This window comes from Pongo abelii, chromosome 17, assembly GCF_028885655.2.
Source record: "Pongo abelii isolate AG06213 chromosome 17, NHGRI_mPonAbe1-v2.0_pri, whole genome shotgun sequence".
Classification (NCBI taxonomy): Eukaryota; Metazoa; Chordata; class Mammalia; order Primates; family Hominidae; genus Pongo; species Pongo abelii.
In genome coordinates this window covers 65,653,236-65,675,432 of record NC_072002.2, presented here as the reverse complement: position 1 = coordinate 65,675,432, position 22,197 = coordinate 65,653,236, and the positions used below count along the sequence as shown (strand labels likewise).

The window sequence follows — 22,197 nt, the reverse complement described above, 5'->3', positions numbered from 1 at the left end:
GAGTAGCTGGGATTACAGGAACCCGCCATCATGCCCGGCTAATTTTTTTTCTGTATCTTTGTAGAGACAAGGTTTCACCATGTTGGCCAGGCTGGTCTTGAACTCCTGACCTCAGGTGATCCACCTGCCTCGGCCTCCCAAAGTGCTGGGATTACAATAGGCGTGGGCCACCGCGCCCGGCCAAAAAGGGATGTTTTAAACGTGTTGCTTGATCACTTATTCCTGGACACTGAAACACTCCAGTTAGCAAGTAACTTTGCTGAAGTTGTTTTCTGCCTCCCAAACCACTTCCATCCACCAGCCTTTGAAATCAAGTGTGATTTGATGTTTCAAGACCACTTGCATGAGGCTTAGAGTTTCATCAACACATCCATGTATGGATGGTAAGCCTGATATTAAATATGACGCAGTCAAGGTTAGAAGTCCTTCAACATTGCCAAGAATGTTTCACTCATATTAGTCACGGATGTAATTAAACTGTAAATAATTAAAGCATGAAGGACACAAATGAAAAGAATGTGTGAATGATTTAAAAGGTTTCCTGTTCTTTGTCAAAAAAGTGGAAAACACTGTACAGGTAGCCAGGCCAAGATAGTAGGGATGATTTTGTTCACAGCTTCAAAGAAGAAATTTAAGAATTAATTGTGGGCCTTAAGAAAACACTGACAAAGAATGTAGAAAATGGGAAGAGCAGAAAGAGTAAGAGGAAAACGCAGCAGTAGAAAATCTTCAATGTATTGTTAAAAAAATGATTTAATTTCTGAATATGTTCTGTCAGTAGAACAAAACTACAAAATCACACATAGGAGATTTGAGACTCTTTTAAGAAATATCTGAGCTGTTCAAAAGACAGTAAGACAGAAAAATAACCAGTAGCTGAGCCTACACAAACTTTTTGAGTCAAACACAAGCCAATTACTTCCTCAGTTACCAAGGCTGACTACTGGGGAGGCATCAAACTCCAACAAATTCCTGATGGCCTTTTCAGGGGAAAAATAACACAATTATTGAAATTATGTATTTTGCTCATCTGAATGGTCTCATTCATTAAGCAGGTGCTACATCATTATCCTCATCCTTTTTCATTGCTGGATTTTTATCATAGCCATAATAGTGTAGCAAAAATAACCATGATGAAAAGTAAGTGTTCAGGTTTCTTTTTAGAAATTAATTTATGCTACCATCTTGATGCTTTAAGTTCAAAATACCATAAAATTACAATTTTGCATATACACTCTTTATTACTATTATTCTGTATATTTATGCTTATTATTTTATAATAAGCATTGAAGCAAATTTAAAGGTTTTTTTTTTTTTTTTTTTGAGATGGAGTCTCACCCAGTCGCCCAGGCTGGAGTGCAATGGCACGATCTCAGCTCGCTGCAACCTCTGCCTCCCAGTTTCAAGTGATTCTCCTGCCCTAGCCTCCCGAGTAGCTGGGATTACAGGCACGCCACCATGCCCAGCTGATTTTTTGTATCTTCAGTAGAGATGGGGTTTCACCATGTTGGCCAGGCTGGTCTCGAACTCCTGACCTTGTGATCCGCCCACCTCGGCCTCCCAAAGTGTTGGGATTACAGGTGTGAGCCACTGCACCTGGCCTTAAAGAGTAATTTTTTGCTATACTTTTCACTTCATTACTCCACTGAATTGTTTTTCTTAGAATAAAAAAGCAGCATTATTTTGGGCCCATTTACAACAAAGGTCTAAACCTGCAGGTGATATAACTGCCATCTAGAAAATCTGAGACAATCAACTGAAAAAAACACTAGAACTAATAAGAAGACTTCAGCAAAGTGGCTGATTATATCAGCAATAATAAATTAAGATGTGTAATAGGATAAAAGATTCTATTTACAATACTAATACAAATTATAAAATACCTAGGAATACACCAACACAGAAACTAACAGACATAAAGAAGTCCTAAATATATGGATAGAAATACCCATTTCTGGATGGGAATAGTCAACAGTAAAAATTTCAGTTTCCCCTCAAACAATCCACAGTTCTAAGGCAATTCCAACAAAAATTCCAAGAATATTTACAGAGCTTAGTTTTTTATTTTTTTAGAGACAAGGTCTCATTCTGAGCTCAGGCTGGAGTGCAGTGGCACAATCATAGCTCACTGCAGCCTTGAACTTTATGAAGCTTTAGACTCAGCTTAAATATATATTTGAAAGAGCAAATGTGAGAAAATCCAAGAAATTTTGAAAAAGAATAGGTAGAAGGATTTGCCATTACAGTTAGCAAAACCTTTCAAACAGATTAAAGATATTAACATTTTTTCAAAAAGTAAAGAAACTATAAAGAATTACGAGTCCAGGCCGGGTGCAGTGGCTCACCCCTGTAATCCCAGCACTTTGGGAGGCCGAGGCAGGCAGATTGTTTGAGTTCAGCAGTTCGAGACCAGCATGGTCAATATGGTGAAACTCCGTCTCTACCAAAAAAAAAAAAAAAAAAACCCCACACACAAAAATAAAATTACCTGGGTGTGGTGGTGTACACCTGTGGTACTAGCTAAGGTGGGAAGACTGCATGAGTCTGCGAGGCAGAGCTGCAGTGAGCCGAGACTGTGCCATTGCACTCCAGCCTGGATGACACAGTGAGACCCCATCTCAAAAAAAAAAAAAAAAAGAATTATAAGTCCAATTCCAGGTGGGCCTCCTGGTGTCATGGAGTAATGGGTCTGTGACCAGTGCCCCCCACAAATTTGTGTGATACTAGAGACACCATACATACACATCATCCTTCACTGTCTATGGCAACAAGAGTCTTCTGCTATCTTAGCCTCTTTGTGGGAGTGAATTCTTTTGGGGATCATGAGGAACCATATCTGTGCCATTTAAAAAATGCCACTCATGTCTATGGTATTCTAAACCTGCAAAGCTACCTCTGGGACTTTCCATGAAAAAGGCTTATTGGCTTAGGTGCTTATGGAATAAATTAATTGGCTGTATTTATGAGAAAATTTTGCAGAGACCTCTCATCTTTTCAGAGACCTATGAAAAGACACAAAAGGAATATAGCAAGCAGAATTCAGATTTAAAACAAAGTAAAACTCCTTCATATGCTCAAACTGCCTGCTTTGGATCCCCTGTGGGATTTATAAACAAGGCCACTCCACCTTGTAGTCTGGTAGTTCAGATTAACTTTCCTCGGTGTCTCCTCTGACATATCCAAACTCCTTCTTGAGAAAGCTTAAATTCTCCCTATTTGAAACAAGCTAGTTTAAAAATTGTTGGTAAAATAGGAATGTCTCAAAATTGTCAGTATTAAATATAATTCAGACATTTTTGCCTTGGGTCTACTGGTCAGATTTACACAGTTTCTTCTACGTATTTTAAGGTCATCACATTATTTCTCCTGAGATATTTTTAATATTTGTTTGATTTGTCTGAGCTTATGTTTTTAGTTTTGAGCCTTTAAATTCTGCAGTCTACACAGGTGACCATGGTGAGGCCCAGGTACATATGTTTATCTTCAGTACCTGGGCCACCAGCTGCAGGGCAGAGCCAGGCTCAATATGGCCCTGCCCTCCTGGTCCAGCAGTGCCTCCTGGCCATGCTAGAAGGGGTTGGGTCCTCCAGACGTAGTCTTAATAGCTCTGTCCAGAACTCTGTACCTGGTACATAGCAATTAAAATTGCTTCCTACTAGGTTTTATACTGGAAATTAGTAAGAGTCAAAATTGTAATATATGTAATTAAAACAACTAGATATAAAGAAAAACAATTCTTTTACAAGAAAGGCAGGATGCTTTTTGGTGAGGAAGGTTATAAGAAAGACAAAAGATGTGTTTTTTGTTGAAAAAAGGAATTCTGTCTAGTTTAGAGGTTATTTAAAGGTTTCATTATGAAGGAAAAAATGATATAGATAAAACTAAATGGATAAAGCAAGTTGGGGAAGAAAAAAACCTGAAATAATTTTGTAAGTAGTTGTAAAAAATTTACAGAAATCTTATGTTGTATGGTCAAAGCTGACTTAGATTGAATTTGTTTATAAGGTTTTATTAAAATTCACTTTAATAATAATACATTGAGGCCCTGCACAGTGGTGCATGCCTGGAATCCCAGCACTTTGGGAGGCTGAGATGGGTGGATAACTTGAGCTCAGGAGTTGGAGACTAGCCTGGGCAACATAGTAAGACCTTGTCTCTACAAAAAGTACAAAAAAAGAAAAAAATAATAATATATTGAATTTGGTTTTCTCTTCTGAACAAGATTTTTGTGTAGTATTAATAAAAAATAACAAAAGATTATAGTTTGCCTTTTGAGTAAGCTGCAAAATAGAAGAAACATTCTGTTTGCATCATGCTGTCTTTATTAGGCCTTTTGATTTTTTTTTTTTGGAAAATGGGGTTGCTTTTCTATCAAAGAGTGAGGATTCTTGATTTTTGAAATCTCTTGATTTTTGAAATCACTTCAGCTAAATGAATATTATTTCATTTCATCACAGTGACCTTTGATACTATTTTTGATCAAGTGTTTTAAACCTTTGACATAATTAACAGGCTTCCCCAAATCAAATTCCAAATTCTAAATTACGTCTTATTGACCTTAAACTAACTCTTGGACATTCCAAAACAGCCCGTGGAAGTCCAAGTGAAACATATTAGGCTTATTGGCATGTTAATTATATGGGAAGCACTGCTAAATAAGAATAATGTTTAACCATTTCCTAGAATCCCATTAACATGAACAGGTTAATATCTGTTCCAAAACTGCATGAGATTCCTAGAAATCTGATACGTCTTAGGAAATGTTGTCAGTCATAATTCTAATGTTAAATTGTTGTATGTCACAGAAATAACTAAATTTCCTTGTCAAATGTATCATTATTATTATGAACTCTTAACAAGTCTTTAACCATGGCCCATTTTTAAGTCTTCTTATCCACGGTAAATTCCTTTACTCTAATATGTCTTCAAAAAATCCCCCTTTATTATAAAGGATACAGATGAAGAGCCAGATAAAGAGATGTAGAGGGCAAGGCATTGGGGGCAATGGGATGCAGGGTTTCCATGCCCTCTCTGGACAGGCCACTCTCCTAGCACCATGTGTTCAGCAATCCAGAAACTCAGCAAATCTTGTCATTCAAAAGTTTTATACAGCTTAATGTCCAGCACCCCCTTCCCCAAAGCTCATGGATAGGGCTGAAAGTTCTAACCCTCTAATCACTTGGTCTTTCTAGTGATCAGCCATACCCTGAGGCTGCCTAGGGACTCTACCCTAAGTCACCTCAGGTGACTAGCATACACTCAGGTGTGATCAAAAGGGGATCATTATGACAAAAAACACTCCTATCATGGCGGGGAGGGGATTAATGGATAAAAATATACAGCTTGACAGAAGGAATAAGACCTAGTGTTAGACAGATAAGTAAGGTGACTATAGTTTATAATAATCTACTGTACATTTAAAAATAGCTAAAAGAGAAGAACTGGAATGTTTCTAGCACAGATACAAATATTGAAAGTGATGGATATCCAGAATACAATGACTTGATCTTTACAAATTATATGAATATATTAAATTATCACATGTACCCTGAAACTATGTACATCTATTGTGCATCAGTTTAAAAAAAATTTTCTTTAAAGACACTCTTATCATTCAGGAAATCCAAGGGTTTGAGGAACTCTGTGAGAGAATCAGGAAGATCAATATATTTAGTATAATACCACACTATTTAATACATTGTTATGACCCTGATACTCTTTATAGAGCTTCCTTCCTAAAGCATTAGAGTATATATCATATTACCAAGTACATAAACTTTAAACTAAATAGTGCTTTATTCTAATTAGATTTACACACTTAGATTTTCCTTGAATCACGATTATAGTTATCACGAGTCTTAGACATCACCTAGTTTAAATATCTTAATTTAAATAAAAAAAAAAAAAGCCCAAAGATAGAAATGGACATGTCCAATATCACTCAGCTTACTAGTGGTAGTCCAGGGTTTTTATTTTGTTTTCCCTTCCTGTTCCAAAATTTTCAGCCTCTGAGCCTTTGGTTCTGTTGTTTTTGTTTCATAAATGTATTCCCTCCCATTCCTTTCTAAATCCCATTTTTCAAGACAAAATTTCATTTCATATATTTTCTTTTCATTTTTTGTTTTGAGACAGGGTCTTGCTCTGTTGCCTAGGCTAGAGTGCAGTGGCATGATCACAGCTCACTGCAGCCTCGACCTCGGGGGCTCAAGCAATCCTCCCACCTCAGCCTCTCAAGTAGCTGGGATGACAGGCATGTGCCATCACGCCCAGCTAATTTTTGTAGTTTTTTTTTTGTAGAGAAAGAGTTTCACCATTTTGCCCAGGCTGGTCTCCAACTCCTGGGCTCAAGTGATCTGCCAGCCACAACCTCCCAAAGTGTTATGATTACAGGTGTGAGCCACTGAGCCTGACCTCATTTCTTAATTAAGCAATTTATCCACCACCTAACTTCTTATATAGCTCTTTAGTTATCTATTTCTGATATTCCGTTGTTTCACTTCAATTATTTTATGTCTATATTTCTATTTGGTTTTGTTTTATGGTCACTAGTTCATGCTTCATAACTTTAAATTCTGGCTTCATTACATATTTATTTTAAAGACCTTTTCCAATGTCTTTAGTGCCTGGATATAAATTTTCAGTCTCTTTCATGGCATAATTTTTGTCTATAAGCTCACTTTGCAATCTTTGATGGTGGTCCCATACATGTTGTGTGTTGTGGAAACCAACCCCTGGAGGCAGTTTTAAGTTTGCCTCTATATGAGATCCTGAGGGTTTACAGGCTAAAACTAGTTTCTACATTAGTTTCTGTGTTAGGTGGTTACATATCTCGGGTAGAATTCCAAAGCCAAATTCAAACAAGGTGAGGCTTAGGATTCTACTTATGGTGTGGGATGGATGGTTTAACTCTCGTCTCAACCTCAGGGAGGATACAGTCTTCATTTATGGAGAGAAAAGTGTTTCCCCATTCTCAGCTTCCCAAAATATGTCTAATTTTGATTCTGAAGGTTGAACAGGCCTTGGGAACTCAGTTTCCATCTCCTGGCAAGCAATAAACACTTCAGATCCTAAGTAGTATTTATGTACTGTATTTGTTCCCTGTCTACCCATGGAACATTTGTCTTCCATCAAGCTCACTGCTATAGGTTCTTTCTTCATTCCTGCATGTGGAGATTTCTTTCTTGCTTTCAAACTTGGCTCTGTGTTGTTTCAATTTTACTTACCATCTCTGTGTTTTCAGAGCAAGAAAGGGAGATTTCAACATGTGACTAATCGATCACTTTCAACTGGAAGTTGATTCAGTTTAAACCTATATTATACTTATTTACTCATCTATTGAGCACCTACCACACGTCAGGGCCGGAATGAGGCCTAGGGTTAGTATTGCTCTCATATTCTTACTTAACACTACAGGAATCCATGTCTTTTTAGCCGCTATGAAACTTACACCATCAGATTTGGTTTTCTTTTTTCTTTTTGAGACAGTCTTGCTGTCACACAGGCTGGAGTGCAGTGGCACGATCTCGGCTCACTGCAGCCTCCGTCTCCTGGATTCAAGTGATTCTCCTGCCTCAGCCTCCTGAGTAGCTGGGACTATAGGCATGCACCACCATGCCCGGCTAATTTTTTGTATTTTTGGTAAGAGACGGGGTCTCTCTATGTTGTCCAGGCTGGTCTCCAACTCCTGGCCTCAATTGATCTGCCAGTCTTGGCCTCCCAAAGTGCTGAGATTACAGGTGTGAGCCACTGCGTCCAGGCAGATTTGGTTTTCTCTAGGTAAACATCAAAAGCATTAAACAGAATCTATTAAATCACCACCATGAAGTATTCTCTTAATGTTCTATTACCAGTAAGTTATAAAGTCCTAAATAAAGCTCTCCTTTGTGCTTTTTAAAAGAACTATAAACATGAACAAAACCAAGAAAAAGAACTTGGCCAGGTGCAGTGGCTCACGCCTGTAATCCCAACACTTTGGGAGGCTGAGGCAAGCGGATCACTTGAGGTCAGGAGTTCAAGACCAGCCAAGCCAACATAGTGAAACCCCATCTCTACTAAAAATACAAAAATTAGCTGGGCAGGGTGGTACGTACTTGAAATCCTAGCTACTCCGAAGGCTGAGGCATGAGAATCTCTTAAACCTGGGAGGTGAAGGTTACAGTGAGCTGAGATCATGCCACTGCACTCCAGCCTGGGCAACAGAGCAAGACTCCATCTCAAAAAAAAAAAAAAATCTAATTTACCCTTTCTCAATTTTAAGTTAAAAAATAGACATATACCTGTATAGGCTTCCCAAGTTTTCCTTTTTTTAAAATTTTAAATTTGTGTGGGCATATAGTATAAATATATACACACACACATATATATAGAACCAGCATTGTGTACTTATGAATTGTCTTCACTATCTGAATCTAATAATGGATATCTATTAAATGTGTACAATCTAGAAGAAGAAACAGTGGTAGAGCCTGCTTTGAGCAAACTCCATTGATTTTATTTTTATGAGAGAGAATTTGCTATATAAGAAAATTCTTCACTGGATTTCTTTAAATAGCAAGATTTTTCAGGCTATTTTTAAATTTTAAGTTACTCAAATTTGACTTTTATACATCTTTTCAGGATTATCTAGCATAAAAGGTCCATGTCACTTTATTTCCATTTATTAGTGTACTGCAGAAAGTACCAGCAGTTGGCTCTAAAAGTACAAATTATATATACATGTTTCTACACTTTTCAAAATTATTAATCAGTATCATATGACTAATAATGTTAATTATAGCAGCACAGTGTTAAAAATATATATATACCAAGTAGCTTTCTCCCCAGAGTCCCCAACATGGTGACAAAAGTATTATTAACAAAATTGGGATGGCTGATACTCTGCTAAGTGGCGAAAAAAAACTATTTAAATTTTATAAATTGTCATTTAAAAAAAGTTTTATTATTATTATTTTTTTAGAGACAGTATCTCACTCTGTCACTCAGGCTGGAGTACAGTTGTATAATCACAGCTCACTGCAGTCTTGAACTCCTGGGCTCAAGTGATTCACCTGCTTTAGCCTCCCAAGTAGTTGAGACTACAGGTACAAGCCACTGTGCCCGGCTAATTTTAATATTTTGTAGAGATGGCATTTGCTATGTTGCCCAGGCTGGTCTTGAACTCTTGGCCTCAAGCAATCATCCAATCTCAGCCTGTGAGTTGCTGGGATTAGAGGCATGAGCCATCACACCCAGCTAAAAAGAAGTTCTAAAAGAATTCATCATATGTTTGTGTGGCTCTTCCAGGAGAGATAGCATTATTTACTATAGTTAAAACTTTGGGCCTGGCGTGGTGGCTCACGCCTGAAATCCCAGCACTTTGGGAGGCTGAGGCAGGCAGATCACCTGAGACCAGGAGTTCGGGATCAGACTGGCCAACATGGCAAAACCCTGTCTCTACTAAAAATACAAAAAATTAGCTGGGTGTGGTGACCTGCGCCTGCAATCCCAGCTACTCGGGAGGCTGAGGTGGGAGAATCGCTTGAACCCGAGAGGCGGCGGCTGCAGTGAGCCGAGATTGCACCACTGCACTCCAGCCTGGGCAACAAGAGCAAAACTCCATTTCAGACACACACACATACACGCACACACACACACACACAGACACACACCCAAACTTTGGTGATTAGTACTGCAAGGTAGGCAAATCTAAAATGGTATGGAATACATTTTATTTTGAATCAAAGGCAATCCCCAAAAAATACATTTGGAATCAGCAGTTAAGATCAGGTTTCTGATATATGAAATCTTCTATTTTCAACTCCTAGTTAAAATCTTGCTCCTATCAAATAATGAATTTGGGCCTGGAGCAGTGGCTCACGCCTGTAATCTCAGCCCTTTGGGAGGCCAAGGCTGGTGGAACATGACGTCAAGAGATCGAGGCCATCCTGATCAACATGGTGAAACCCAGTCTCAACTAAAAATACAAAAATTAGCCAGGCATGGTGGTGCGTGCCTGTAGTCCCAGCTACTCGGGAGGCTGAGGCAGGAGAATTGCTTGAACTCAGGATGCAGAGGTTGCAGGGAGCCGAGATCACGCCACTGCACTCCAGCCTGGTGACAGAATGAGACTCTGTCTCAAAATAAATAAATTAAAAAAAATGAATTTGGCTTGTATATAAAGATAACACCACCTCTCAAATCTACCTCATAGAAAAACTGTGATGATCAAATGAGAGAACATATGCAAAAGAGTATTGTAATTAAAGATAAAACATATATTATTCAAATTATTAGAGAACTTAATTTTATTAGCAAGTGATAGAGTAAAATAAAATATAAAAGTAATTTTAATAGTGTCTTCAGTAGGCATAATTAAAAAAACAACTTAAGGAAAAAAATCTTTGCCGAAATCGGAACTTAGAACACTTACAGACAGAAACAGACAGGTGGGCTTAATATCTGCTGGAGACAAGACAGAATGGGGAAAACACACACCTAACTCCTTATGTTACACAAAGATGATAGAAGGAGAACTATAGGAGCGAGTGAAGTAAAAACAGGAAATGAAAGAAGGTGGGGATTCTAATTTTGAATAACTAAGTAAAATCAAGCTATTTACTGGAGAGTTTCTTTTTTTGTTTTTTAGACACCCAGGCTGGAGTGTACTGGCATGATCTTGGCTCACTGCAAACTCCACCTCCTGGGTCAAGCAATTCTCCTGCCTCACTCAGCCTCCTGAGTAGCTGGGACTACAGGCACCCACCACCATGCCCGTTTACTTTTTTGTATTTTTAGTAGAGATGGGGTTTCACCATGTTGGCCAGGCTGGTCTCAAACTCCTGATCTCAGGTGATCCGCCCGCCTCGGCCTCCCAAAGTGCTGGGATTACAGGTGTGAGCAAGCCACCACACCCAGCTGGAGAGTTTCTTGAATACTGGAATATGCCCATGGTTTCTTGCCCTGGTATGGTCACTGCCTTGCCCCTTCCATGAGTAAGCACGGACAAAAGAACCACCTCAAACAGGGAAGCAGTGGAACTCACCCTCTGGGTGGTATTTACAAACTGGACTGGGACTAAAGCTGTTAAGACATTGGCTGCTGGAGACTATTCTCCCTGGCCCCCTACCTGGGGGGAGAAGGAAATAGTCAACACCTGAGAAAGACTGTTCACAGGAGACCAAAACCCTAGACACTGTTCACTAGAAAGAGCTCCTGACAGGGCAACAAGCACAGGCTTTGCGGTCAGACAGACTGGAGAGTGAATCTGGACTGGACTCAGCTAATTACCAGTTCAGAATCAGTTGTGTCACCCAGGCATTCCCAAATGACCTCTGAATTGGTGTTAGTTTAGGACATGTTTTTGACTGGTCTATGACCAAATGAGGAAAAACTAACACAATGTAATATAGTTTTTCATAATATTAAATTTATTCTGTTTTAATGTTGTAACTATGACCTTCCTACCTTTGTGGTGGTAAAAATGTCCCTTTTTTAAGGAAAGGATCAGGACAGTAGATTGCAGTAGTTTTTTTGTTTGTGTTTTTGAGGCAAAGTCTCAAAAATCACTGTCGCCCCGGCTGGAGTACAGTGGTGTGATCTCGGCTCACTGCAACCTCTGGCTTCCAGGTTCAAGCGATTCTCCTGCCTCAGCCTACCGAGTAGCTGGGATTATAGGTGTGTGCTACCACGCCCAGCAAATTTTTGTATTTTTAGTAGAGATGGGGTTTCACCATGTTGGCCAGGCTGGTCTCGAACTCCTGACCTCAAGTGATCCATCCACCTCTGGCTCCCAAAGTGCTGGGATTACAGACATGAACCACCGTGCCCGACCAGATTGCAGTAGTGTTTAAGAAGGTTCTCAACCTTGACAGAAATAAAAGTTGGAGATCTTATGTCTGGTCCCAACTGTCCCCCACATATACAGTTTTTTACTTGTGGGCGAAGTCCAAAAGTCTGGAAGCCATTGACTTAGATGTTTTATTTTTCTCATCAATAAAGTGGGGGAGGGGAAACTTGCAGAATTCTGTGTAGTAATGTTGATATATACATATTATTAATAGTGTCAAGCATTTAGAGTTTTACAATAGCATCACTATAAAGAGTTTGACTACTTGACTTCAAAGTTTGCTTTAAAAAACCCATACGAAATAGTCTAGCAGAGTGGTCAAAGGGCAAGTTCTGGAGTCAAACTGCCTGGATTTAAATCCCGTGGCGAACACCTGTAATCCCCAGCACTTTGGGAGGCCAAGGTGGGTGGGTTGCTTGAGCTCAAGAGTTCCAGGTCAGCCCGGGCAACATGACAAAACCGCATCTCTACAAAAAATTTAAAAATTAGCTGGGGGTAGTGGCACACACCTGTAGTCCTGGCGACTTCAGAGGCTGAGGCAGGAGGATCGCTTGAGCATGGGAGGTTGAGGTTGCAGCGAGCCATAATAGCACCACTGCACTCTAGCCTGGGTAAGACTGAGACCCTCTCTCAAAAACGAAAACAAAACAAAATAAATCCTGGCTTTGCCATTTGCTAACTCTGTGATGCTGAGTAAATCACAACCTCCCCAATTCGCATTTTCTCATCAGTGAAATGGGAATGTTAAACTACAAGACCTATTTAATAGGCTGTTTTAAGATTTAAATTAGATAATCCATTAAGATGCTTATCACAATGCCCTCTAGGTGCTCTAGAAACGCTAGTTATCATAAGCATTACTATTAGTAGTTGTAGACTAAGGTGGTCACAAGGTGCCTTCTAAATGCCTACTAGTTTCTGCATCAACATCTTTTAATGATCAAATTAATATAAGAGGCTATAAGGATAATCATGATTAACATTTATTCAAAATATTTCAAATCAAATCTCAAAGTCAAGAATGAGAATCTGGACGGCATACAGATACAGGCAACATCAAATGTCATCCAAAACAAGTATATACAGAATATATCTTTTATCACTTTTGAAATTTGTACATATTGATCAAAGGAGGTATAACATGCCGCCATAAAATCAAAATCGTAACTTTCAAATAAAATAGTTAATTTCTAATAAAAGTTATCTTTTTATAAAGTCAATGTAATTTTTTAGTGTGAATTTTGTCCTGTAACATTAATCCTTAGTAAATATAGGTTTTAATGTTATTTGTGTTTTAAAATATGGCTAGTTCACCGAGCGTGGTGGCTCACGCCTGTAATCCCAGCACTTTGGGAGGCCGACAGAGGTGGATCACTTGAGGTCAGCAGTTCGAGACCAGCCTGAAAAACATGGTGAAACCCTGTCTCTACTAAAAATACACACACACACAAATTAGCCAGGCATGGTGGTGCATGCCTGTAGTCCCAGCTACTCGGAAGGCTGAGGCAGAAGAAGCGCTTGAACGCGGAAGGCGGAGGTTGCAGTGAGTGGAGATCGCAACATTGCACTCCAGCCTGGGCAACAAGAGCAAAACTCCATCTTAAAGAAAATAAAATATGTCTAGTTTGTCTGAAATTCACCAAAATCAATTAGAGTTTTTAACTTAATATACAGATTATACATATATAGCTATAAGTTTTTAATTTTACAAAAGAAGTTCCCAAATGGTAAATGGGTTTTTTCCTTTATGAATATTTTGTTTTCATAAATATATTAAAAGACAAAAACATATAAACACCCTCTAAGGGTGTCACCCATAAGCAGTTCTCAGGAATAGCTATTAAGCATAAATATATTATTCTCAAGAGAATATTTCTACAGAAGCATAGCCCAACATTTCCTATTAATGCATGATAAAAGTCATATTAGGAGCTAGGCGCGGTCGCTAACGCCTGTAATCCCAGCACTTTGGAAGGTCAAGGTGGGTAGATCACTTGAGGTCACGAGTTCGAGACCAGCCTGGCCAATATAGTGAAACCCCTGTCTCTATTAAAATTACAAAAATTAGCTGCCCTCAGGTGATCCACCCACGTCGGCCTCCCAGAAGTGCTGGGATTACATGCGTGAGCCACCGCGAACGGCCTATATGTATGTTTTTAAAAACAACTGTTTCTCTCATCTAATTTACAGAATATTTGTAAATTGAAAATCAAAATTATGGGTACAACATCGCAATTAGCTTAACAACATGAGCAATGCTTAAGGAGCATACACGTTTATGGGAGTGGGGGTGGAGGACGCAGCTATGAAGTTAGACCACTTGAATTTGAATCTAGGCTCTGTCACGTTAAAACTGTGGTCTTAGGCAAGTTACCTAACCTACCTAAACCTTAGTTTCCTGGTTTGTAAACTGGAGATAGTAACAGTATCAACCTCAAAGGGTTATTTTGAGATAATCCGTGTAGAAACCAGCGCACTGCCTGTCGCTAGCAATTAATACATGCTACTATTGTTATCGTTATCAACTGCAACACTAACAGAAATAGCAATGCTATTAACCTCTTTGCTTAGAGGTGATAGCCACAAGCATCAGGAAGGTAAATCCACAGACAGAAGATGATAAAACGTTTTGTAAGAAAGCACGTGTTAACTAGATCACGCTTCTCACCACAAGCAACGTAAATTTTCTAGAATTATCTCCGGAACCAAAAAAGAAAGTCGAAACCTAGGACCACCTAGGTAACACCACATGCAGAGACAGTTATCGCCAGCGTGAAAGAAACACCTGCCAGTCCCGGTCCACAGATGGCATTTCATAATAGACGGAATCGGTCCAATCTTAGAACTCTCCAACCTGCAGCAAGTCTTTTTTTAAAGGGAGGAGCCACACACACAGCCTAACTCCTGCCGTTAACTCGGCCCGACTGAATAAAGGAGATAGACTTGCCAAAGGGTTTCCAGCCACAGAAGTCCTTTTGTGGAGGGGTGCAGAAAGAGCGAGAAAGAGATGCTGGCGTTTGGAGGCCCAGGGCCTCGCTCCCGGGCGAGAGCGGGGCGCCCCGGCACCAGGGGGCGGAGGAACCTGGAAATACCGCGCCGGGAAGAGCCGCTGCCGCTGGAACCTGGGTCGCCGCGACGCAGCCGGTCCCCCGCCCTCAGCGCGGACTCCGCGGGCCGCTTCCCTTCCCCCAGCCCCCACCGCCAGGCCGGGACCTGCGGTGACCGCACACGCGGAGGCCGGAGGCTCTGCAGCGCTGGGCTCTCGTGGCCGGGCCAGGGGAGGACCGCGCCCGCTACTCTCCCGGACCCCCGCCCGGGCCCCACCGCGCCGGGCCTTACCAGAGGTCTCGCGCCGCGACAGGTGGTACACCCGGCGGAGAGGCCGCGCCCTGCCGCCCGCCCTGGCGATGCTCAGCTCCCGCGCCGCCCGGCCCTCCCCTTCTGCGAGCCTCCCGGAGCCGCCGCCAGCTCAGACTCACTGGCGCGGGCGGCCCCACACGCAGAGGTGGCCCGAAGAGCGGCCGGGTGAGGGGAGGGCGCGAGGAGCCGGCCAGCTGCGGGACCGGGAAGGCGCGGCCCACGGTGGAGACGGACGGGCTCGCGGGCCAATGGGAGGCAGGAACCGGTCGGAGGGGCGGGCTCCGTCTGGAGGCTTAGCTGCCGGCGCCGGGGTTCCTGTCCTCCGCGCCTTCCTCAAGCCAGCTCCTAGAGGTTACGGTTCTGAGGCGGGGCCGGCGGCCTTGTGGACGCGATGCTGAGGATGTGAGAAGTGCAGTGCAGAGGAGGAGGTGGAGCTCCGCCGCTCCCTGAAGGAAGGCGGGGCTGGCCGACCGCGTCCCCAGCACTCCTGGCCTGGGGGTCCCAGTCTCCGAACCCGCGGAGGCCAGGGAAGCTGGGAGTTGGGGTCTGTCCTGCCTGAGCCACAGAGGAAGGGGGAGAACGGGAGGGCAGGAGGCGGCAAAGGAAGGAGGAAGAGGACCCAGGAAATGCGAGGCTTCCGCACTTCAGCGACGCTTTCACTTTCCGAGCTGTTTTGTGTGCATAGGACTTGCTCTTCTGCAGAATTCTTTGCCACTCCTCATGGCTGTTGGCAAGGTTATTGGCCTGCGGTGAATTTACCAATCACCTCCAGTGTCACAGTCACCATAAATAGATGTTCAATGTTCTGGCTTAGAAAAGCACCGGAACACTTAATTGTCTTGTCCTTGAAAGCAGCAGGGACCGTGCCTTCCTACGTCCCTACCCCCGCCCTCCCGACGGTTGTGACATGGGAGGATATTTCTTCACCCTTATTTCCGAAAATGTTATCACCCGAAACTCTTTACTATAATGAGCTTGTGTACTCTTAAAACAAGGCATGGTAATGACAATTTCAAAAATAAGATGTAAAATATAAAAAAGAGGCAAGGCAGAATAAAATTAAAAGTGATGGAAATGTAGGATTGAGAAGATGGAGTGGAAGTAGAGAAGAAGAGTGAATTGCTCCCTCCAAAACTCTGACAATTATATAAAATCTGGGGCAACCGCCCCTCTCTGAACATTGAAGGGTGGGGCCTGTGAGGAGGAAACTCCAGTTAGGTGATAATCCATAGATGTGGTTGCTATAATAACCACCGCAGGCAAGGAGAGGTTATAAATACGCATGACCTAAAGTAACTCTGCTTGCCAGGAATTTACAAGATGCAGCAGGTTGGATGAAGGAAACGAAACATTACCAGTGTCTTTCTACATAAACGCTTCATTAGTAGAGGTGAAATTCTTTTGTCTTTGAAAGACAGTTGTGGGGGTGTGGGGGGTGGATGGGGAATGGGGAGATGTTGGTCAAAGGGTAAAAAGTTTCAGGAGTAAGTTTTAGAAATATCGCACAGCATGGTGACTATAGTTCATAATGTATATTTCGCAATGGCTAAAAGTAGATTTTAAATATTCTCACCAAAAAGAAATAAGTATGTGAGGTGATGGATATATTAGCCTAATTTGATTATTCCACAATGTATTGAAACATTACGTTGTATCCCATTGCATTAAAGTATATACATTTTTTTTTCTTTCGAGACGGAGTCTTGCTCTGTCGCCCAGGCTGGAGTGCAGTGGCGTGATCTTGACTCACCGAAACTTCTGCCTTGCAGGTTCAAGCGATTCTTTTGACTCAGCCTCCCAAGTAGCTGGGATTACAGGCGCCCGCCACCATGCCTAGCTGATTTTTGTATTTAGTAGAGATGGGGTTTCTCACCATGTTGCCCAGGCTAGTCTCAAATTTCTGGCCTCAAGTGATCTGCTTGCTTCGGCCTCCCAAAGTGCTGGGATTACAGGCATGAGTCACCCGCGCCCGACCATAATTATATACAATTCTTTGTCAATTTAAAGAATTTAAGGACAGTTTGTCCTACATTCGAATAATCCTAGGTTGAAGGTTGTAGAGAGCTGTCATGGAGGGAACTTACTTTGCTTAAATTGAAGTCAATTCATTCCTTATTAAATACCCGCTACTGTCAAGGAGGTAGACACTGCTGTTTTCTGGTCTGCTCTGACAACAATTCCTTTCCCCTTAGCCACTTCCAGTGATTGGTCAAAGACTTTCTAATGAAAACAGAATTCCATCCTGGCTAACACGGTGAAACCCCGTCTCTACTAAAAATACAAAAAATTAGCCGGGCTTGGTGGCGGGCGCCTGTAGTCCCAGCTGCTCGGGAGGCTGAGGAAGGAGAATGGCGTGAACCCAGGAGGCGGAGCTTGCAGTGAGCCGAGATCGCGCCACTGCACTCCAGCCTAGGCGACAGAGCAAGACTCCGTCTCAAAAATAAAAAAAGAAAACAGAACTAACTTTTTCTGCTACTGTGCACACACAGTCACAACAGAACACAATACTTCACCTTTAGTCACCAAAATGTGTGTGGGTTGCTCTTCACCAACAACCAGTTCTTCAGCTGTGACCTGGTGGGTGTCCTATCATTTAACTCAATTCTGATGCTATCTACCAGGAGATAGTGTCGCATCACACAGGTTGAGGGCTCAGTCTCACAAGAGTGTCCCCCACTTCAGATGCCAGTCACAAGTCCCAGGTTGCCATTACCCTGTCACTGGGTTATATTAATTTGCTAGGATGGCTCACAAAACTCAAGGAAACACTTTACGTATGTTACGAAGGATGTCATAAAGGACACAGATGAACAGCCAGATGGAAGAGATGCATGGGGCACAGTATGTGGCAAGGGGTGTGGAGCTTCCATGCCCTCTCTTGGCTTACCATCCTCCACATGCCTTCACGTGTTCAGTAATCAGGAAGCTCTTTGAACCCTGTCCTTCTGGAGTTTTATAGAGGCTTGCTTACATAGGTGTGATTGATTACATCATTGACCATTGGAGATCAACTCAACCCTTATCTCCTCTTCCCAGGAGGTCAGGGGGCAGAGGATGGAGCTAAAAGTTCCAATCCTCTAATCACAGGGTTAGTTCCCCTGGCAACCAGCCCCCATCCTGAGGCTATCTAGGAGCCCACCAAGAGTTGCCTCATTAGAACAAAAGATGCCCCTATCACTCAGGAAATTCCAAGGGATTTGGAAGCTTTTTCTCAGGAACCAGGGCAGAGACCAAATATACACAATGTCTATCACAATCTCACAGGCTTCTTTTCCTATGCAATATAGTGACATATGGCTATTGAGTACTTGCAATGTGGCTATTTTAAGTTGAGATATACATTGGATTTGCAGACAGTGCAAAAAAATGTAAAGAATGGAAATATCTTAATTTTTAAAATATTGATCACATGTTGAAATAATATTCTGTATATTTTGGGTTCATGGAACATATTATTAAAGTTATTTTTTAAACCTCTTTTACTTTTCAAATGTGGCTACAGAAAATTTAAAATTATATACATAATTCCCATTTGTGGCTTGCACTCTATTTCAGTTGGATCATGCTGGTCTAAGGCGACCCTGTTAGAAACACATACAAGGAAGCTGACGGCTGGGGCTTCTGGAAAGGCTTTTTTTAAAAAAAGAACAGATTCAACTGGCATGTGTCTTTGGCTTTTTTGCTTCATCTCACTTTTTGCCACAGATGTGTACTGGCATGGCACCCATCATTGGGCCATAAGATGACAAACAAGAGAATGAAGGCCTGCACTCTAAGCATGTGAGAGAAGTAGAAGAGCCTGGGTTCTTCTTCTCCAGTGCACACACATGCATACTGGAAAAGTTAATATAGCAACCTAACATGTTCCTTTCATGTAACAGCTGCTGAGTGACATATTACATATATTGGGATCTGAGCAGTGAAAAGGCAGGAAAAAGACACATGTAATTGGAAAACATGAGTAATCATTAGTAGAAACATAGTGTCTAAAACCTTCTGAAATTTCCCTCTGCTGGTTTCTACAGGCAAGAATTACACTGGTGGCTATAACTCCTGGGTTAAATAAAGTGGTCATTACTCTGCAACTGGTTGTGAATTTTCTGCATGATCATCTTAAGCTTTGAAAAATACTGTGCTTTCTTGCATTTACCTTTTATCCCCTATCTGTCCAGCATTCTTGCTTGAATTGAGCTATTTCAACTTTAAATGATACTATTTTGGGCTGAGTGAGGTGGCTTACTCCTGTAATCCCAGCACTTTAGGAGGCCAAGGTGGGCGGAATGCTTGAGCACGGGAGTTCGAGACCAGCCTGGGCAATATGGTGAAACCTCATCTTTACAAAAAAAAAAAAAAAAATTAGCCAGGCCTGATGGTGCATGCCTGTAGTCTTAGCTACTTGGGAGGCTGAGGTGGGAGGATCGCTTGAGCCCAGGAGGCGGAGGTTGCACTGAGCTGAGATTGCATCCCTGCACTCCAGCCTAGGTGACAGAGTGAGACCCTGTCTCCAAAAAAAAAAAAAGCTCCTTTGATCCAGTAATAGTTATAGTGAGACACTAAGATGTCTCATCAGTTAATGCTTAAAAGACCAAGGGAAATTATATCTATCCATAGGTCTCCAGAAATAATGTAAGTGTGTAGTTATTTTTCAAATATAGAATTTTTAAAAATGAACGTTAAGGTCTAATATATAGTAGGTCGGGGCACACAGAATCAAAACAGTACTATGATTATCCTTACTACTAGTATTACTAATCTACTACTAGTAGTTTATACTTGACATCCTCAATTTGACCTAATAAGAGTTAATGAGCTATTCTAAAGGAGGAAATATAAATGAAGATATTACGAGAGGAACAAGATTTTTGTGCATTTTAACAGTAACTGTTAGAAATGATTTTTAGCTCCCAACAGCAGAAAACCCAGTTAGAGTTGATTTATACAAATATGGGCTTTTTCACAAAAAAGTGAGGGTAGGATTTAAGGCTAAACATGGCTCAATCACTTTCCGGATAATCCTTGAGGGAAGGAAAGAATCTCTTCTAAATGCAGGGGCTCTCCAGTAAATGAAGATAAAACCTGACAATTTTTGACTAGAACTATGGCTGAGCAAGAAATATAACTCCAAGCAGAGTATAAGTTATCCATAAATTAGACATCCCAATTATAGATAATCAGGCAATGATAGAAGGAAGGTTATTTGGATTCCTATGGGGTGGGAGTGGAAGGCATGGAGGGGGTGTTTGAAAATTATCTGGACAAACGCCTCAGTTCTTCAAATTTTTTTTTTTGCTTTTGTTTTATTTTGTTCATTTGCTTATTTACATCGAAGGAAAAAGCACACTTTGGGAGTGTGGAATACTTGAATTCTAGGGCTAGCTCTCACACTGTCTTAATAAGAGGCTGGATGTCTTTTTCTCCGGTTAGGTGGACACAATTAAACTTTCCCTACATATCTCAAAGGGCATTGAAAAGAGGAATGAGACAAAAAATATGCAAGAGTTTTGCGAAATTTAAAAGGATACAGATGCAAAGTATTCTCATGCAGGCTGTCTGCCTGACATGTAGATGATGTTTGATAAATAATAATTACCATTCATTGAGTACTTACTATTTGCTAAGCGTTCCTCTAAGGCACCTAATGTATTTTATTTATCTTTACTTTTTTTTTTTTTTTTTTGAGACAGGGTCTTGTTCTATTGCCCAGGCTGGAGTGCAGTGGTATGATCTCGGCTCACAGCAACCTCTGCCTCCAAGGTTCAAGCAATTCTTCTGCCTCATCCTCCTGAGTAGCTGGGATTACAGGTGTGTGCCACTACACCTGGCTAATTATTGTAATTTTAGTAGAGACAGGGTTTTGCCATGTTGGCCAGGCTGGTCTTGAACTCCTGACCTCAGGTGATCCACCCTTGGCCTCCCAAAGTGTTAGGATTACAGGCATGAGCCACTGTACCCTGCCCACCTCATGTATATATTAAAATTATTTAATTGTCCTAACAACACTATCAAGTAGGTATCATTATTTCTGTTTCTTTTTTATTTTATTTTAGAGATGGGGGGGTCTTGCCATGTTGCCCAGGCTGGTCTTGAACTCCTGAACTCAATTAATCCTCCCATCTTGGCCTCCCAAAGTATTGGGATTATAGGCATGAGCCACCGTGCCACTTCTGTTTTTGTTGTTGTTGTTGTTCAAGATAGGGTATTGCTCTGTCACCCACGCTGGAGTGCAGTGCCAATTGTAGCTCATTGCAGCCTTGATCTCCCAGGGTCAAGCAATCCTCCCGCCTCAGCCTCCCAAGTAGCTGGGACTACTGGCATGCACCATCACAACCAGCTAATGTTTTTTATTTTTAGTAGAGACAAGGTCTCGCTATGTTGCTCAGGCTGCTCCTGAACTCTTGATCTCAAGCTGTTTTCCCACCTTGACCTCCCAGAGTGCTGAGATTACAGGCATGAGCCGCTGTGCCCAGCTGGTAGGTGTAATTATTATCCTCATTTTACGTATGGGAAAACTGTGGACTTAGAGGTTGATTCATCCAAGGGTACCACTAATAAGTGGAAAGAGGATACAAACTACACTGTACAGACTGAATATTTTAAAATATGTTTATGTACAGTTCAGTGTCTTGGAAAGATTTGAAAGTAAGCTTGGAGCATTATGTCACCCCACTCCCCAACCTGGGAAAGCCTTCCCCACGTAAGCTGTCAATTAAAAACTGCTTCATAATTCAAGGACAAATTCTAATCTCAGCTCTTCAGTGAACACTGGTGTAATAGTATGTAAATGCACACTGGAATCACCAGGGAGCTTTAAACAAATTGATGCCTACCTTACACCAATAAAAAATAAGAATGTTCTGATATGGGTCTCCAACACCTATGTTTCTTAATAGTTCTCATGTATTTCTGTTTTATATACTGTTTATACAACATATTAGAAACTCCATGAGAGTAGAGATTTATAAAAAGTATTTCTTCCTGTATTCCTAAGTCCTCATGTATGATTGATACTTGAT

At 41.4% G+C, this 22,197-nt stretch overlaps 1 protein-coding gene across 1 annotated transcript in view; it reads right to left on the bottom strand.

Annotated features, from left to right (window-relative positions):
* The window catches only part of ME2 (malic enzyme 2), a 67,573-nt gene extending 51,323 nt beyond the window's left edge, over positions 1-16,250 (bottom strand). The window contains exon 1 of the mRNA XM_024236087.3: positions 15,164-16,250. The gene's annotated coding sequence lies outside the window, so the exon portion shown is untranslated. The remainder of the gene's footprint in view (positions 1-15,163) is intronic.
* Between the last annotated feature and the right edge of the window lie 5,947 nt (positions 16,251-22,197).